Below are 21,395 nucleotides of genomic sequence, written 5' to 3'. Positions count from 1 at the left end.
ATTTTGTTGAAAACCAAGGGAGTTATAACCATTTAAAGTTTAAGCCAATCAGATTTCAGCGCACGTGCATGCGTGTGATTGAATGACAATTGTTATATATTGTATTGTAGGGTATCCTATTGTATGCTTATGTTTTAAATTTCAAAGCATTTCGTCAAAAAACGGAAAATATATTGACATTTTTGTTTCAGCCAATCAGAGTGAAGAACACGTGCACGCACGTGCATGACGACCATACCATCTTGTTGGAGTCTATTATGTCTGTCTATGTTCTAAATCCCTTCCTGTTTGGTTGAAAAACAAGGGAGTTATAGCCATTTAAAGTTTAAGCCAATCCGATTGCAGCGCACGTGCATGCGCATGTTTTCACGACAACTGTTATATATCATTTTGTAGGACATCCTAATGCATGACTATGTTTAAAATTTCAAAGCATTTCGTCAAAAATTGAAAAAGATATTGCGATTTTTGTTTCAGCCAATCACAGCAAAGCACACGTGCACGCACGTGCATGCATGTGCATGACAATTACTCCACCTTGTAGGAGTCCATTATATCTGTCTATGTTCTAAATCCCATACTGTTTGGTTTAAAAACAAAGGAGTTATAGCCATTTAAAGTTTAAGCCAATCAGATAGCAGTGCACGTGCATGCGCGTGTTTACATGACAATTGTTATATATCATATTGTAGTACATCCTTAAGTATGCCTATGTTTTAAATTTCATAGCATTTCGTCAAAAAACAGAAAAGATATTGAGCTTTTTGTTTCAGCCAATCAGAGCGAAGCGCACGTGCATGCGCGTGAGTTCGTGCTAATTTGACAGTGTCACATTATCTACAGTATTAATATATCTTTATATGATGAGTTTCAAATCATTTCATCGAAAAATGTAAAAGTAATAGCTATATTAAGTATATTAGTCAATTCACTCATTTCACGCGCACGCACGTGCATGCGTATGCGCGCAAAATGACCTTCGTTCTGCACACCTACACTACACACCTATTAACCCTAAAAAGGTTTTAGGTCAGTTGGGTGAACAGTTTCTGAGAACACTCGCGGACAAAAAAAGTACCGGAGAAGAAATAAGAAAAAAAATAATAATAATAAGAAACAGAGTAAAAACAATATGTTCCCAAACTCCGTTTGGGGAACATAACTAGTGCTAATTGTAACGGGAACCGTTACAGATGTTCCCCAAACGCTCCCCAACTCCCTTCTCGTGCCATATTCCCTCCTATAAGTTTCATACAAGAAGGCAAAATCTATGCATTTAAGACGTAAACAAAGTTTTCCCAAAAGTATACCAAGTATTTCAAATTTAAGCAATGCAGGGATGCGCATGTGATTGCATGAGCGTAATGACGATATCATCTTGTCTACACATTTTACTCATTGCACGTGCACGCACGTGCATGATGACCATACCTTCTTGTACGTGTTCATTATGTCTGTCTATGTTCTTAATCCCATCCTGTTTGGTTGAAAAACAAGGGAGTTATAGCCATTTAAAGTTTAGGCCAATCAGATTGCAACGCACGTGCATGCGCGTGTTTTCATGACAATTGTTATATATCATATTGTAGGACATCTTAAAGTATGCCTATGTTTTAAATTTCAAAGCATTTTGTAAAAAAGCAGAAAAGATATTGAGATTTTTGTTTCAGCCAATCAGAGCAAAGCACACGTGCACACACGTGCATGCATGTGAATGGTGACCATACCATCTTGTAGGAGTTCTTTATGTCTATCTATGTTCTAAATCTCATGCTGTTTGGTTGAAAACCAAGGGAGTTATAGTCATTTAAAGTTTCAGCCAATCAGATTGCAGCGCACGTGCATGCGCGTGATTTGATGAAAAATTTTGTATATCATATTGTAGTACATCCTAATGCATGTCTATGCTATAAATTTCAAAGCATTTCATCATAAAACAAAAAAGATATTAAGATTTCTGTTTCAGCCAATCAGAGCAAAGCGCACGTGCATGCGCGTGAGTTCATGAAAATTTGACCATGTCATCTTATCTACACATCTTATATATCATTATATAATGAGTTTCAAAACATTTTATCAAAAAATATAAAAGTTACAACCATATTAAATATATCAGTCATTTTACTCATTGCACGCGCCCGCACGTGCATGCGAATGCGCGCAAAATGACCTTCGTTCAGCACATCTACACAACATGCCTACTAACCCTAAAAAGGTTTTAACTTAGTTTGGTGAACAGTTTCTGAGAACACTTCCGGACAAAAAAAGTACCGGAGAAGAAATAAGAAGAAAAAAGAATAATAATAATAACTAGATGCGTTCTTGTTGCTGGTGCAACAAGCAGGTCTTCCGACAGATTTCTCTTTTGCAATCTGGTCGGTGTCATCCCATGAAATAGATTTCATAATGTATTTTTTTCGTTTACGTTCATTTACAGTAGTTTCTCAACACAGATCGTGATTGTTCCAGGTATTTCACAAAATATCTCCAAATATAGCTTTTAAAAATCGGCAAAATCTTCCACACATGTTATAAAAGTGTGAAAAGTAATTTGCAACTGAAAAAAGACAAAAACAAAGAAAAAATTTGGGGAACGCCCCGAGCGGGATTCGAACCCCCGACAGCAAGACAAAGTTTGCTTCGGTCATATCTTTGCAATAAACGCACGCATGAAAAAAATGAAAACATATATAGATATCATTGAAGACGCTCTATAGACCCTGTAAATCCAAAAGAAAAATATTGAAAAACAAAAAAGTTGAAAAATTAGACTTTTTGAATTCACTTCCGTTTGCGACCGGAAGTAGGAACGACAAAAAATGAAGGACGTTCGGCACATCTACATGTGATGCTCTTTCATGTCCATGAGTTTCAATATCATATCTTTAGCCGTTTTCGAGAAAAGTAGTGTACAAAAATCCATTTAAAAAATACAAATTTCACCCAAAATCGCGAATGGAAGCAAATTTTGAAAAAATGAAAAACACGTCTGGAGATATTAACCTGACGCATCTTTCCTGCAAAAATCTTTGAAATCCGTACAGTCACAGCTGAGATATCGCCATAAATATGAAAAAAAGAATAATAATAATAATAATAATAATAGGAAACCGACGGAAAACAATAAGGTCTTCCGAAGGAAGTCGGAAGACCTTAATAATAATAATAATAATAATAAGAAACAGAGTAAAAACAATATGTTCCCCAACTTCGTTTGGGGAACATAACTAGAGCAAAGCTCGTTGCAAAGCAACGAGTAGGTCTTCCGTCCTGTTTGACCGGAAGCAACTCATTTTTTACAAAAAATGAGTAATAATGCCCCAAAATGGTTTAAATCCTCTAAATCCATGTTAATTCATGCAAAATTAAGCCATTTTTTGCTACTTCCGGTTTGACCGGAAGTGACGACGACGGATAGAAAATTGAATGTTATGCTCCCATTGACAGATGTTATACAAAAACTTGTCAAGAACGGCAAAAATATGCATTTTCTGACTACTTCCGGTTTGACCGGAAGTGACGTCGCCGGACATATTTTAACGACGCCACTGGATTAAGATTGACATTTTGAACATCTTTGCTTCTTTGATATATTACAAATTCTCAATACTTTTTGAGATATAAAGGAAAAACTTTCGGCCCCTGTAGGTCCTTCATTTTAGGGGCCAGCCCTTTTTTTGAGGTATCATTTGAAAGATCGTGTAATTCTACACTTCTTTTGTTCTACATGTCTTAACAAAATATTTCTAGGTAAAAAGTTATCGTAGAAAAGGTGTTAAAAATTTTGAAATTCTTGATAGGACTATTTTCGGGCCATAGCGAGCGTCGGCGCTTCGTACTTCCGGTAGTTGTGATATACAAAAGGCACTTCTCCAAAGATTGCTCTAGCATCCCTGAAAATTTCACACTTCTATCTTCAATGGTTTTTGAGAACATTGCCGGACAAAGTGACCCTCTAAAAATGACAAAATCGCAGAAATCTCCTAACCGGAAGTGACGTCATCAAAACAAAAAAATATATACCTAGATTTTTTGATGTTCTATCAGTCCTGAAAGTTTCATGAAAATCGATCAAGCCGTTTTCGAGAACTCGCGTGCACAAAATATGTAAGAAAAAAATAATAAAAACTGTGGAAAAGAAACCTAAGAATAACAGAAAGGTCTTCCGCTGAAGACGGAAGACCTTAATAACTAGTGCTAATTGTAACGGGGACCGTTACAGATGTTCCCCAAACGCTCCCCAACTCCCTTTTGGTGCCATATTCCCTGTAAGCTTCATTAAATAGGACAAAATCTATGCATTTGAGACTTTAACAACGCCAAGTTCACTCACATTTTAGCATTGCACGCGTGCGCTTGTGAATCCATGTGCGTAATGACCATAACATCTTGTCTATACAATCTATATATTTTTATATACTAAATATTAAAGTATTTAATCCAAAAGTATTAAAAAATACGCTCATTCAAGTGTATTTTTGATTTAACTCATTTCACGTGCACGCATGTGCATACATGAGCATGGTGACCATATCTTCTTGTAGAAGACCATTACATCTATCTATGTTCTAAATCCCAGCCCGTTTGGTTGAAAACCAAGGGAGTTATAGCTGTTTAAAGTTTCAGCCAATCAGATTACAGCGCACGTACACGCACGTGTATGCATGTGCATAATGACCAGACTTTCCTGTAGAAGTTCATTATCTATCTATGTTCCAAATCCCATCCTTTTTGGTTGAAAATTAAGGGAGTTATAGCTATTTAAAGTTTCAGCCAATCAGATTGCAGCACATGTGCATGCACGTGTTTTCATGATAATTGCTATATATCACGTTGTAGGATATCCTAATGCATGGCTATATTCAAAATTTCAAAGGATTTCGTCAAAAAACAAGAAAGATATTGAGACTTTAGTTTCAGCCAATCAGAGCGAAGCGCACGTGCATGCGCGTGAGATCTTGCTATTTTGACCATGTCGTCTTGTCTATACTACTAATATATCCTTACATTATGAGTTTCAAAGCATTTCATCAAAAAATAGAAATGTTACGACAGTATACATTATATTGGCAGTTTAACGTGTTGCACGTGCGTGCTCTTGCAAGCACGTGCGCGCAAAATGATCTTCGTTCGGCAACTCTACATAACATGCCTACTGACCCTAAAAAGGTTTCACCTAAGTCGGATGTATAGTTTACAAGATCACTCGCGGACAAAATTTTCCCAGGAAGAAAAATAATAATAACTAGAATCTTGTTGCCATGGCAACAAATAAGTCTTCCGTTCTTCTAAATCTGTTAGAATTTGCTTTTTTTCTCTGCAAAAAAAAAAAAAAAATAGAAATCATATCTACTCTAAAAGAAAAAAAAATGCAAAAAGGTCTTTCAGTACTTACGGTACTTTGATTTTCATGATCAATCATTTTGGCACTCATAAGAGCTACATATGTATCAAAGACAAACGAACAGACGAATGAACACCGTACTCTCATAAACTTCACTGTGTTTATGTTTTGGCACAATTGTGATGGTGTTATAAAAATGCCATGAACTAAAAGTTAGTACCACATAAAACGTAAAGTCGTTGATTTTTAAAGTAATACTATCGAGATTTACCAGCAGAAAGATTAATTTATTCAATTACAGGAATTATTCAGCAATCGATTAACTGATTATATGTTGTTTAACGTCCCTCTCGAGAATTTTTCACTCCACTCGGCGGTGGAGACTGCAAAATGTTCTCCTATAACTTGGCGCTTATCGCCACTGAGCAGTGGGGAATCTTTTTGAGCCAGTACCATCAGACATACGGGACCTCGATTTAAACGATCTCATCTGAAGGACCGGTCTCCACGTCCCACAACTGAAGTCAATATATAACATAGGCGCTTGGTTTCAGGATTGTGTATTATGTGTTTTTTCTATGTGTGTCTGAATACCATCATCAAAATAAAAATAAAAATTCGCTGAAATTGGCACGTTTTAAAAATGTCATATTTACTGTATATAAAAAGAGTAAAGGAGCGTCACTCTCCATCATTTATATCAGGGGGTACCTCGGTTCACACTTAATTTTCATCTATCTCTACATTTTTCCTACTAGTCTCGGGTGAGATCTAGCTTCAAAAATGATTGATTAACGCCTTTCAAACGTCTGCCGATTTGAACTTGCCGAATAAAACATGCAGTAAACCCAAAACGTCCTCGATTCTTGACCTGTTTATTCGAAAGCAACGGAAGTGCCGATTTTTAAGGGAACAGAAACTGTTTTTTTGGACTCAGAGAAAAATATTTCATATACAGATATGCATATTGAGACTTTTTCATTCATTTAGAACATAGAATGCGTGCCTTATTTGCGCAGGAAAAATATTCAAAGACAATGGACTATTTGTGAGCAGAAATCACTATTGTTTACTTATATTGGGAAATCAATGAAAATAATTAATCAAATTTCTTACTGTTGGTCTACTTTATTGCTAAAAATATTTTAATCTATTATAAATTATGTAATTAACGGTATATAACAATTTCTTTAATCTTACATCTAAGGGCAGATCACTCTAACTGCATAAAACTACACAATAAATAGAGCTCTTTCGTGTGCAGTGTTTAGAGCGTCCTTAACGATGAAAAATGTAGAGGCGTCCCAGAATTACATAGAAAATCTAGAGAGGTTAGAAACCGCGCCAAACTTGTTCTCTCTAGATTTTCCGTGTAATTCCGGGACGCCTCTACATTTTTTATCGATAAAAGTCAGCGATGAAAAATTCAATCCTGAAACCAAACGCCTTTGATATATGATGCTCTAGCCATGTTTTTATTTTATTTTTCATTTCACAAATTTGTTGCATCAGATTTTCTGAAAGATCATACTTAATAAAGATCATTTCGAACAACTTTTTTGCAATGCATACATTGTCCGGTGATTTTGATTGACAGTTCACTTCGCGTGATAGATTGACCATGACGGACAATGAAATCAGACAATATTCAATAAAGAATGGGTACAACTGATATAGAACTGATATTTTGTCTATGTAAATGGATAGGATAATCGGGATTAAAAGGGAATCTCTCTCTCACATCTCTCTCTCTCTCTCTTTCTCTCTCTGACGTGAATATCAGTATCTTGCACAATGAAAAATCTACTATTATAGAATATGAAATTCTGTATACATGTTTATGGTAATTATAACCAAATGTTTAGTAAGATTTAATTGTATATAACGATTCAAAAGCCAATACTTGCAAGAATGTCTCCGAATATCAATTAAGATGAGGGGGGGGGGGGTGTCTTAGGAATTACATACTCAGTAATTTTATGTTTTATGAATTATAAGGAAAATACGTAAGGTTGCATGTACATACATATAATCATATAACATTGCATAAAATTCATTCGTATACTTTATCCAACATATCAACAGACCTTTGCAGATGTTTTTGTATCATGTTTTAGCGTAGCATTATTTCACACAGAAACGCGCAACTTTTACATAATGTTAACCCTTTGAGTACTAGTATTTCACAAAAATCCAAGAATCGCTTTTTCTCATCTTGAATAACTTCTCGGGTATATAAAAGTATAGATCATGTAAAATAAATAACAACGACTTTTTATCAATGAAATATACATGTTAAAACCAAATTTAATCTATAGATTGATTTTCTTTCTTTTAATTATAAGTGGCAGATATCAATTTATTTCTAAAAGCTTTACACTTACTCTTCTTTCGCTTAGTTCCCTTTTGAGTACATGTAGTATTTTAGAATCGAAAATAAAACTCGGATTTCGGGATAATTTCGCATTCAAACCAGAGAATGAATTAAGAATACTTTATATATATACATTCATGTGTAAAATCATAACTGCCATTACAGCTTTACACTACGCTGGCAACTTTAAACTATACATATACTGAATGCGGTAACTAACGTAATCTTACATGTAATTTGAACAGATTTTATTGTAATATAATAACAATGGGATTGAGCACAAGTTCTGAAAACTTATAACGCCCTCTCCCTATACATGTAAATTACACATCTCATTCTTTGCAGTATTCAGTGAATCAACCCCCCACAATAAGACATGTGTATTTAGTATATGGATTTTGTCAAATTGTAAATATTTATGTAAAAATTCATTTCTGGCGTTCAAATACTTGGGACGTACGAAAAAAATAATGATATGTGTCCTAAACTTTACCGCACGTGCACAAGGGACTGATGCCGTAATCAAAGTAAGAAGGTGGATCAGATCTAGATTTTTTAATCTTACATGTAGAAGTGGATATGGAAACTCAAAGTCTAAATATTTTTTTATGTGGAATGTGTAGGTCTAGACGTCTGCAACGTCATGAATACTACCTCCGCCTTTTTCTCGAAAGTTCTTTTCCCACTAACATGTCAGAGTTATCTATCTTTACTTATTGTCACCACGTAAATAGAGAAAATCAATTTATTGACGGTACCTTAAATCTCCAAAATGAAGAATCCGATTGAATGAATAATATATTTAGTATTTTTGTAGAATAATTTGTATATACATCGCTGTATTGTATACTGCGAACAATATTATTTTCTTCAAAGTGCTTAGCTGACACAGAACGGATATTTTTTTTTAAACATATAAATTTGTAAATAAATAACTTTCAATATACAGACTAACACTACACAGTCAAATTTAAACTTTACATATACCGAATAAAGTAGCATGCAAAAGATGAAATATTGAATGTGTAAATATGTTGATCTGGAGAGTGTATATGTCTCTGAAGTCATCAATACTATTTCCGCCTTTATCTCGAAAGTTCTATTCTCATTCACAAGTCAGAGTTATCTTTCTTTTCCCACCTCATACAGACTTCGTAAATAGAGAAAATTAATGTACCGAAAATATACAAAATGCGGAATCGCATTTAAAAACAAATTATATATTTAGTATTTGTAGAATAATCTCTGTTTTACGTAATAATATCTTTAAAAAATATCTAAAAACAAAAAAATCAAAAATTGACCAAAAACAAATTCACTTCCGGTTCGGACAGGAAGTACTGAAAACACACGAAAACAACTTCAAAACAAATAGAATATCATGATCTAATACTCCTGTAAATTTCACATCTTTACCTCAAACCGTTTCTGAGAAAAATGCCGGACAAAAGTCCATTTTAAAATTCGAAAATCGGCCATAACTTCGGACCGGAAGTGAATTTTTCAAAAAACGGAATTTTATATAAACTTCATATATCAACCTACTAACATGAGAAAAATTGTGAAAATCTATCCAGCCATCTCTGAGTAATCGCGCTCACAAAATTTGGGAGGAATAATAATAATAATAATAATAATAATAAAAAGAAACAATACAATCACTATAAGTCTTCCGTTGTGAACGGAAGACTTAACTAGTGCTAATTGTAACGGGAACCGTTACAGATGTTCCCCAAACGCTCCCCAACTCCCTTCTCGTGCCATATTCCCTGTAAGTTTCATTAAAGAAGGCAAAATCTATGCATTTAAGACGGCAACAACGTTTTCCCAAAAGTATACCAAGTATTTCAAATTTAAGCAATGCAGGCGTGCGCATGTGATTGCATGAGCGTAATGTCGATATCATCTTGTATACACTATTTTACTCATATGCACGTGCATGATGACCATACCTTCTTGTAGGAGTCCATTATGTCTGTCTATGTTCTTAATCCCATCCTGTTTGGTTGAAAAACAAGGGAGTTATAGCCATTTAAAGTTTAAGCCAATCAGATTGCAGCGCACGTGCATGCACATGTTTCCATGACAATTATTTTATCATATTGTAGGACATCTTAAAGTATGCCTATGTTTTAAATTTCAAAGCATTTTGTAAAAAAACAGAAAAGATATTGAGATTTTTGTTTCAGCCAATCAGAGCAAAGCGCACGTGCACGCACGTGCATGCATGTGAATGGTGACCATACCATCTTGTAGGAGTCCTTTATGTATATCTATGTTCCAAATCCCATGCTGTTTGGTTGAAAACCAAGGGAGTTATAGTCATTTAAAGTTTCAACCAATCAGATTGCAGCGCACGTGCATGCGCGTGATTTCATGAAAAATTTTATATATCATATTGTAGTACATCCTAATACATGTCTATGATATAAGTTTCAAAGCATTTCATCATAAAACAAAAAAGATATTAAGATTTCTGTTTCAGCCAATGAGAGCAAAGCGCACGTGCATGCGCGTGAGTTGATGCAAATTTGACCATGTCATCTTATGTACACAACTTATATATCTTTATATAATGACTTTCAAAACATTTTATCAAAAAATATAAAAGTTACAACCATATTAAATATATCAGTCAGTTTACTCATTGCACGCGCCCGCACGTGCATGCGAATGCGCGCAAAATGACCTTCGTTCGGCACATCTACACAACATGCCTACTAACCCTAAAAAGGTTTTAACTTAGTTTGGTGAACAGTTTCTGAGAACACTTCCGGACAAAAAAGTACCGGAGAAGAAATAAGAAGAAAAAAGAATAATAATAATAATAACTAGGGCTAATTGTAACGGGAACCGTTACAGATGTTCCCCAAACGCTCCCCAACTCCCTTTTGGTGCCATACTCCCTTTTAAGCTTCATTAAAAAAGACAAAATCTATGCATTTTACACTTTAACAACATTTCCCTGAAGTATACCGAGTGTATTCAAAATTTAGCATTTGCACGCGTGCACATGTAAATGCATGTGCGTAATGACCATATTATCTTGTCTACACTATCTGTATACATTAATATAATAAAATAATAAAGCATTTAATCCAAAAGATTTCAAAAATACTCTTCATCAAGTGTATTTTTAATTTTATCAATCTTACGTGCATGCACGTGCATGCATGTGCATGATGACCTTACCTTTTTGTAGGAGTCTACTATGTCTATCTATGTTCTAAATCCCATCCTGTTTGGTTGAAAATCAAAGGAGTTATACCCATTTAAAGTTTAAGCCAATCAGATTGCAGCGCACGTGCATGCGCATGTTTTCATGATACCTGCTATATATTATATTGTAGTATATCCTAATGCATGACTATGTTTAAAATTTCAAAGCATTTTGTCAAAAAACAAAAGAGATATTGAGATATTTGTTTCAGCCAATCAGAGCGAAGCGCACGTGCATGCACGTGAGTTCTTGCTAATTTAACCATGTCATATTATCTAGACTATTAATATATCCTTATAGAATGAGTTTCAATGCATTTCAATAAAAAATGTAAAAGTTATGGCTTTAATAAGTATATCAGTCATTTCACTCATTTCACGCGCACGCACGTGCATGCGTATGCACGCAAAATGACCTTCGTTGTGCACACCTACACTTGACACCTATTAACCCTAAAATGGTTTTAACTTAGTTGGATGAACAGTTTCTGAGAACACTCGCGGACAAAAAAAGTACCGGAGAACAAAGAAGAAAAAAAAAGAATAATAATAATAATAATAATAAGAAACCGAGTAAAAACAATATGTTCCCAAACTCCGTTTGGGGAACATAATAAAAATCACTCATTCAAGAGAATTTTTAAATATACTCGTTTCAAATGCACGCACGTGCATGATGATCATACCTTCTTGTAGGAGTCCCTTACATCTATCTATGTTCTAAATCCCATCCTGTTTGGTTGAAAAACAAGGGAGTTATAGCCATTTAAAGTTTCAGCTAATCAGATTGCAGCACACGTGTATGCACGTAATTTAATGATTTTTTTATATCATTTTGTAGGATATCCTAATGCATGACTATATTTTAAATTTCAAAAAAATTCGTCAAAAAACAAAGGAGAAATAGCAATTTAAAGTTTCAGCCAATCAGATTGCAGCACACGTGCATGCACGTGATTTCATGATTTTTTTTCTATATCATTTCGTAGGATATCCTAATGCATGACTATATTTAAAATTTCAAAGAATTTCGTCAAAAAACAAAGGAGAAATAGCCATTTAAAGTTTCAGCCAATCAGATTGCAGCACACGTGCATGCGCATGATTTCATGATTTTTTGTTCTATATCATTTTGTAGGATATCCTAATGCATGACTATATTTAAAATTTCAAAGAATTTCGTCAAAAAACAAAGGAGAAATAGCCATTTAAAGTTTCAGCCAATCAGATTGCAGCACACGTGCATGCGCATGATTTCATGATTTTTTTGTTCTATATCATTTTGTAGGATATCCTAATGCATGACTATATTTTAAATTTCAAAGAATTTCGTCAAAAAACAAAGGAGATATTGCCATTTAAAGTTTCAGCCAATCAGCTTGCAGCACGAGCACATGCGCATGCTTTCATGAAAATTCTTATATATCATGTGGTAGATCTTCATAATGTAGGACTATGTTAAAAATTTCAAAGGATTATGACAAGAAACAAGAAAGTTATTGAGACTTTAGTTTCAGCCAATCAGAGCGAAGCGCACGTGCATGCGCGTGAGATCTTGCTATTTTGACCATGCTATCTTGTTTATACTACTAATGTATCCTTACATTATGAGTTTCAAAAAATTTCATCAAAAAATAGAAAAGTTACGGCAATATCCATTATATTGGTAATTTCATCTATTGCACGTGCGCGCTCTTGCAAGCACGAGCGCGCAAAATGACCTTTGTTTGGCAACTCTACATAACATGCCTACTAACCCTAAAAAGGTTTCACCTAAGTCGGATGTGTAGTTTACAAGATCACTCGTGGACAAAATTTTCCCAGGAAGAAGAAAAATAATAATAATAATAATAATAATAATAAGAAACAGAGTAAAAACAATATCTTCCCCAACTTTGTTTGGGGAACATAATAATAATAATAACTAGAGCAAAGCTCGTTGCAAAGCAACGAGTGGGTCTTCCTTCCTAGCGATAAGCAAAAGATTAAATGTTTCTGTCTAGATTGTCAACTTTGCTAACATTCTCTTTTTCGATTTGTCTCTGAAACCCTTACTTGAATTCTTTAATTTGGTGTGAGCATGAGGTCTAAAGGGTACTCTCTCTAACAGCATTCTTGAAATCGTATCCACAACAGTTTAACTTCCAATATTATGACTTTTGATATCGGATACATGTACAAGTACAAAGCTAAAAGTCTTGTACATAAACATAAATAAGAATATCTACGCTAACTTATTCAAAAGTCAATTTCCACCAAATATTGTACAAGCTAAATATAATACATTTACAGCATTAAAGAAACAAATCTCTTTGAAGGTATTGCCCTGCATAAGAACAATTTGAATCCCCTACACTAAGGATGCTCTGTGCCAAGTTTCACTTTGGTTCTGGAAAATGATATTGTGAAATTTTAGACAAAGATGATAATGGATAAAATTATGTTTTTTAAAAAATTTACTGGTTCCTTTAGCTCAGATGGGCTAATAAGTATGCAACAGGCACAGTTTTGCAGTTGACATTGAAATGCGACTGGACATCTCTTCAATCTTGTTTTAGAAAACTACATGTACATGCCCTATGTACTGACATGCCCTATGTACTGAATTCCTTGGAATCATACACATGTTTATGCCTTTAATTAGTTGTATGTGCCAAAATAACAATTTTTTTTACATTATACTGTAAAAAATACACATACATGTATTACAAGATCTTCTATTCCTGCTGAAGACAGAGGATCTATCTTAATCATTAGAATAAGTAAGTCTAAACTTTGAAAGGGAAGACCTTAATAAAGAGGTCAACATGCTACACAAACAAAATATTATTATATTTAAAAATAACATTTATTCGAATGTAAATACTGGTACATGTATTTCTGTTACAAAAACTATTTCACTTGAAAAACTGAGAGCAATTGATATGTTCATATTTGTGGATTTATGTTGTCAAATCAAAATTTAAAAATGATACACCGTGTGTTTAAAAATTGTCTTCACAAACCAAAACTTGACTTATTTTCACTATGCTGTTTATTCCATGTCACATCCAAACAGATGATCTTCTGGCAAATCATGGTCATGCTTGGTATCAAAATTCAGTCTTCAGATGAGTCACACCTATCCAAAAGAAATTGAAATTTTTTAATCTATAATTCTTTTACTAATAAAAAGTGCAATTCATGAGATTATAAATTAGATTATCAAATTGAGAGATAAGATATTGTCACATTTTCTGTTTATAATTTGTAAATCTTAATGTACTCTTTCATCAATTAAAAGAAGTTTACACCAATTAAGGCAGTCATTTATGCTATTCCCTAATAAGACAACATACAAGTGCAAAGTAATCATGCACTAGTGGGTTTAGGATAATGTGCTAGAGTATTTATGACAACATACTAGCACGAGGTGACAATGTGCTAGCATGTACGTCAGTGATAATATGCCAGCACACTGAATCCAACATGCAGTGAAGCTAACACTCAACAGATTGTTTAAAGTTGTGTTTGCATGATATTTTGTTTTGTTTTAACACAGCAGCGTGTTGTTAAAAGCTGCATTGGAGTGGCAGTCTGTTGAAATTAACATGCTAACACACTGCAACTTCACATCATTGGAACACCATAATTTTAAAACTGACAAACCAATATCTTATGATTACTAACTAGGTAATTGCAACTGTAAATGCTGATTTCATGGTGACAAAAATACCGGTAATTCACTGTATATATGAGAACTGATCAATTATAATAAGGCGTGTCCAGATAGGGCCACTTGCTAAAGCTCAATAGCACTTTCATAAAAGCGTTCCATCTTACCAACACAAAAGACGCCATTAGGCTATCACACAGCTCGCCATCACAACACTGAAAAACACTTTCGCACTAACACAAATTCGCACCACACGCTGTCACACTAACACACAACAAACTGTCACGCTAATACAATTTCACACAACAAAATATCAGGCTAACACGAGTTCACACAACACACTATCATGCTAACACGAATTCACAAACACGCTGTCTCGCTAACACAAGTTCACACAACACGCTGTCTCGCTAACACAAGTTTTACACAACACACAGTCTTGCTAATACGAGTTCATACAACATACTGTCTAGCTAACACAAGTACACGCAACACACTGTCACGCTTAGATGAATTCACACAACACATTGTCACGCTAACACGAGTTTACACAACACGCAGTTTCACTAACACGCGTTTACACAATACACTGTCAGGCTAACACGAGTTTACACAATACACTGTCACACTAACACAAAGTCACAAAACAGGCTGTCTCACTATTCACTAACACAAGTTCGCACCAAATGTTGTTGCGATAACACTGTCATCCTAATACCATTTCACACAACACACTGTCAGGCTAACACGAGTTCACACAACACACTGTCACGCTAACACAAATTCAAAAAACATGCAATATCGCTAACACGAGTTCACATAACACGCAGTCTGGCTAACACGAGTTCACACAATATGCAATCTTGCTAACATGAGTTCCCACAACACACTATCTCTCTAACACCAGTTCACACGACAAATTTTCAGGATAACAAGTTCACACAACACACTGTCACACTAACACGAATTCACACAACATGCTGTCTCGTTAATAAGAATACGCACAACACGCTGTCTCGCTAACATGAGTTTACACAACACGCAGTCTCGCTAACACAAGTTTACACAACACGACGTCTCGCTAATACGAGTTCAATCAACACTCTGTCTAGCTAACACGAGTTTACACAACACACTGTCACACTCACACTTTATACACGATTTTACACAACACGCTGTCCCGCTAACACGAGTTTACGCAATACATTGTCAAGCTAACAAGAATTCACACAACCCACTGTCAAGCTAACACAATTAAGTTCACAAAACACACTGCCTTGCTAACACAAATTCATACAACACACTGTCTCGCTAACACAAGTTCACACAACACACTCACATTGCTGAGTTTAAAGTAAAGGTCTACCCTAATTTGAAGAGGTTTAAAACTAACATATCTCTATATTAGTAAAAAGCTTCAAATTTAAGACAAAAACATTTATGCAGTAATGTTCCTTAACATGCATCTGGCATATAAAATGAATGAGACCTTACAAACTTCACAGTACATGTTTACTTAGCTAATTAAAGGTCTAAATTGATGCTATTCAACAATATATATCAACATCTCTAAGTATGTGAATGAGTGAAATTCTCAAATAAATATTATAAATCAAAGTATCAATAAGAAGCTGAACCTTACGTTGCAGGTTCCAATTCCATTGCTAAATGCTTTAGACAGGTTACTCCTATGAGACTGCATAAATCAAGATTCTGTGTCACGGTAGGTGTTAGCACAAAATGGATCTCATACTTCTTAAAGGCAATAAGTACAAGTCTATATTTGCAGCTAATACCATCCCAATTCCATTGCTAAATGCTAACATGAGTTTACACAACACGCAGTCTCACTAACACGCGTTTACACAATACACTGTCATGCTAACACGAGTTTACACAACACACTGTCACGCTAACACGAATTCTCAAAACAGGCTGTCTCACTATTCACTAACACAAGTTCGCACCAAATGTTGTTGCGATAACACACTGTCATCCTAATACCATTTCACACAACACACTGTCATTCTAATACCATTTCACACAACACACTGTCATTCTAATACCATTTCACACAACACACTGTCAGGCTAACACGAGTTCACTCAACACACTGTAACGCTAACACGAATTCACAAAACAGGCTGTCTCACTATTCACTAACACAAGTTCGCACCAAATGTTGTTGCGATAACACACTGTCATTCTAATACCATTTCACACAACACACTGTCAGGCTAACACGAGTTCACTCAACACACTGTAACGCTAACACGAATTCACAAAACAGGCTGTCTCACTATTCACTAACACAAGTTCGCACCAAATGTTGTTGCGATAACACACTGTCATTCTAATACCATTTCACACAACACACTGTCAGGCTAACACGAGTTCACTCAACACACTGTAACGCTAACACGAATTCACAAAACAGGCTGTCTCACTATTCACTAACACAAGTTCGCACCAAATGTTGTTGCGATAACACACTGTCATTCTAATACCATTTCACACAACACACTGTCAGGATTACACGAGTTCACACAACACACTGTCACGCTAACACAAATTCAAAAAACATGCAATATCGCTAACACGAGTTCACATAACACGCAGTCTGGCTTACACGAGTTCACACAATATGCAATCTTGCTAACACGAGTTCACACAACACACTATCTCTCTAACACCAGTTCACACGACAAATTTTCAGGATAACAAGTTCACACAACACACTGTCACACTAACACGAATTCACACAACATGCTGTCTCGTTAATAAGAATACGCACAACACGCTGTCTCGCTAACATGAGTTTACACAACACGCAGTCTCGCTAACACAAGTTTACACAACACGCAGTCTCACTAACACCAGTTTACACAACACGACGTCTCGCTAATACGAGTTCAATCAACACTCTGTCTAGCTAACACGAGTTTACACAACACACTGTCACACTCACACTTTATACACGATTTTACACAACACGCTGTCCCGCTAACACGAGTTTACGCAATACATTGTCAAGCTAACAAGAATTCACACAACCCACTGTCAAGCTAACACAATTAAGTTCACAAAACACACTGCCTTGCTAACACAAATTCATACAACACACTGTCTCGCTAACACAAGTTCACACAACACACTCACATTGCTGAGTTTAAAGTAAAGGTCTACCCTAATTTGAAGAGGTTTAAAACTAACATATCTCTATATTAGTAAAAAGCTTCAAATTTAAGACAAAAACATTTATGCAGTAATGTTCCTTAACATGCATCTGGCATATAAAATGAATGAAACCTTAAAAACTTCACAGTACATGTTTACTTAGCTAATTAAAGGTCTAAATTGATGCTATTCAACAATATATATCAACATCTCTAAGTATGTGAATGAGTGAAATTCTCAAATAAATATTATAAATCAAAGTATCAATAAGAAGCTGAACCTTACGTCGCAGGTTCCAATTCCATTGCTAAATGCTTTAGACAGGTTACTCCTATGAGACTGCATAAATCAAGATTCTGTGTCACGGTAGGTGTTAGCACAAAATGGATCTCATACTTCTTAAAGGCAATAAGTACAAGTCTATATTTGCAGCTAATACCATCCAAAGTGGTGGCACCATGACTGAAAAGTGTATGATTAAGGCAAATAAACAAACATAAACCATTACAGCAGTCTTATAAAACAAAAAAAAGCAAACTTTCTATTATCACAATTTTTTAAAACAAATTTGTTTTGCAATTTAACTGAGCAATATTTGTCCTTTTTTGTCAGTAAAGTATGATATTAAATAATTAATACTTTTTGAGAACATCTATTTATAGCGAGTCCTGACAGCAGCACAAATCCCTGCCCATAATGCGAGCTCTTATGATAATTCCTTGGCAAAAGAAGATTGTGACTTGCAAATTGCTCCACACAATTTTTCCGCAGTATACTTTGGACACACAGTGCTTAGCTTCTTTAACATGTGTAAGCTACATTCAAAATTCATTTCTATTTAATTTGAATTAGCTATCCTTACTCATGTTCACATGGAGCTAATGGGAAGTAATTTAACGAGCAGGGAATTCATTCGAATTAAACATTTGAATAAACTCTCAGTGTGAACATTGAGCATGGATGCACTAAATGTCAAATGCGGCTTGACAAGCACAATATAAACTAGAACTGTCCAATAGGGACAAATACCCCCCGCTGGGTTTTTCAGAGAAGGTGCCAATTCAAAAATACTTTATGGATCTAGAGATGTTCACAATTTACTTAAAAAAATTTGCAGTGAAATAAAATTGCTCATCATGTTTCTTTATGAATGAAACGGAGGTGCAACCAAATGAAACATCAATACTAATACATTGTAATTCCATTGTAACATTTTTTTTTTATTTTTATCATTTAATTTTTCTTCATTACTGCATTAAAAAAATATATTGCAATTATGTGTTATGTCATTCTGCAAACTGATTGTTGAAAAAAGAAACCATTATACAAAATCAAATTAATCTTGATATATCAATTTGAAATGCATTTTGAAAATAAAGAACTGGTCATCCAGTAATGAAGTGTTTTGACAGACAATAAATTACAATTAAGAGAATAAGAGAAGAGAGATCTTTAATTCTTGTGCCTTATTCCCTGAAGATTGATAACACACACACTTGATAAGAGATATGCCTAAACAACTTCCAACACCAAACTCTTCTGTGCAATGTAAAAACTGTTTTTTAACACTTGATGTTTCTTTTTTTAAAGTTTTTATGAGTAGTTTTAAGCTGCAGTTCATGTTTTTGTACAGATATTCTAGATTCTATGTCTCAAACCTTATACATGAGCCCAAAATGAACAAGTCAATTAAAATTTTAAAAAACCTGTAAAATGCAGAAAAATGAACAAAAAGAGTTGAAAATTCCAGGTGCACAACTTCATATGGTGAATAATAATTGTACAAATTTTCAGATTGATCCTTGCAATAGTTTCTGAGAAACAGTCCAAACAAAACACCAAAATAAAAATGAAAAAACACTTGTAAAATTCAAAATAATAATCCAATCAAGATGAAAAATATCAGGTGCACAACTTCATATGGTGAATAATATGTGTACAAATTTTCAGACAAATCCTTCCAATAGTTTCTGAGTAATGGTCCGGACAAAGTCTCGTCTACAGACAGACGGACAGACGGACAGACAGACAGACGGACAGACGGACATGGTGATTCCAATATACCCCCCTAAACTTCGTTTGCGGGGGGTATAATTAAAACTAAATAAGTATCTGCCCTCACCCTTACAGTCACACTGTCAATATATAATTAAATGGAACACTTCTAGTATACCGGTCCCCATAAATATGGCGCTAAAATAGGTGCCGCCGAAGGCGGTATACAATATATAGACGATCGCGTGAGCGATCGACAAAATCGAAAAAGAAGCCACAAATTGCAAATTTGACCCAAAATTCGTGTTCCTTGTGAAAAATTGGGTTTAAAAAACTGGTTTTTAAACACAGTTTTTAAAATGAGAATTAAAAGATTTTGTAAAATAACGTACATGTTTAGGAAGTAAATCTCCATCTTGCGTTGTTTAGGAATGTAGTCACATTATCAATTTTTGACGTAATCTCATAAATATTCATGAGATGCGTCACTTGTGTTTTGACGTAATGAAGAAATGCCTGATAGGACTCAAAGTGCAATGCTATTAAAATTGCGTGATTTTTGTGAGAAATACAGGGATTTAACAAATGTTAGCTAATTACTAGTCATCGATGGATTGAATTGTGCATCATTATCGATTTGAAAAGATAAAATTTATGAATAAGAGGCCTATTTGGACATGATTAGGAGGTCAGGATACCGAGCTGCAGTTAACGGTAAGTCGCTTTTACAATAACTTGCCTAAACTCAGCGCTACAAATCGTCATGTTTCAAAAATTGAGTTGATTTACCCGAACTTTCATTTCTTACTCTTTCCTTTGTAAAGCAAAAATTTCATGAACTAAGCCAAAGTGTAAGATATCGGCACAATTTGACAGGCTGATACATGCAAGTTTTTTTATCACAAAAGGCACATGCGCACACATAGTGGCTTTTGTAAGCAAAAATTACATAAATAAGCCCTAAGTCAGAATTAAAGAATACAGAGTGGATTTATTAAAAAAGACAATTTTAAAAAATAATAAACCTAACCCTAATCACTCGATCGGATGCGTTTTGTTGAAGCGAGTGGGAAATTGCGGTTTGTTTACATTCTGCATAGCAACAGCAAGGGAAATAACTGCTCATGCGCAATCGCGTGATTCTGGGGACCGGCATACTAGAAACTTCCCAATTAGTTGAATATATTCTGTAACATTAAGTGCAGTTTGAAATATAGAGTATGATCACTATCATAGATAGTAGGACTGTTGAAATTACATCCTCAAATTTAAAAAAAAATAAAATATAAAGCTGTGGGGATTTACAAGGCAAACAGAGCGCGTCTGAACTGTAAAACAGATAATATATCGGTGTGTCTGTGTATTTCTAATAACATCAATGTACGTCACTGTCATGTAATCAGTAGTGTAAATTTTAAGTAATAGCGAGTGCAGCGAGGCGGCGCGAAGCGCCGCTCGCGTAGCGAGCTCAATAGACTAACGTTTACGAACGGAGGAAATTCGGGTTGAAATCTGCACATTGTTCCAAGAAATTTTTATGAGTCCACGTGAAAACATTCTTAATTCCCAATAATCCTTTGCGGTGCTTAGCAACATGGTGGCTAAAACATAGCAACAACTTACTTGAAAAA

Source organism: Saccostrea cucullata, unplaced genomic scaffold (assembly GCF_032062105.1).
Source record: "Saccostrea cucullata isolate Sc308-1 unplaced genomic scaffold, CSIRO_AGI_Scuc_v1 ctg3221, whole genome shotgun sequence".
Classification (NCBI taxonomy): domain Eukaryota; kingdom Metazoa; phylum Mollusca; class Bivalvia; order Ostreida; family Ostreidae; genus Saccostrea; species Saccostrea cuccullata.
This window is presented reverse-complemented; position numbering follows the sequence as displayed.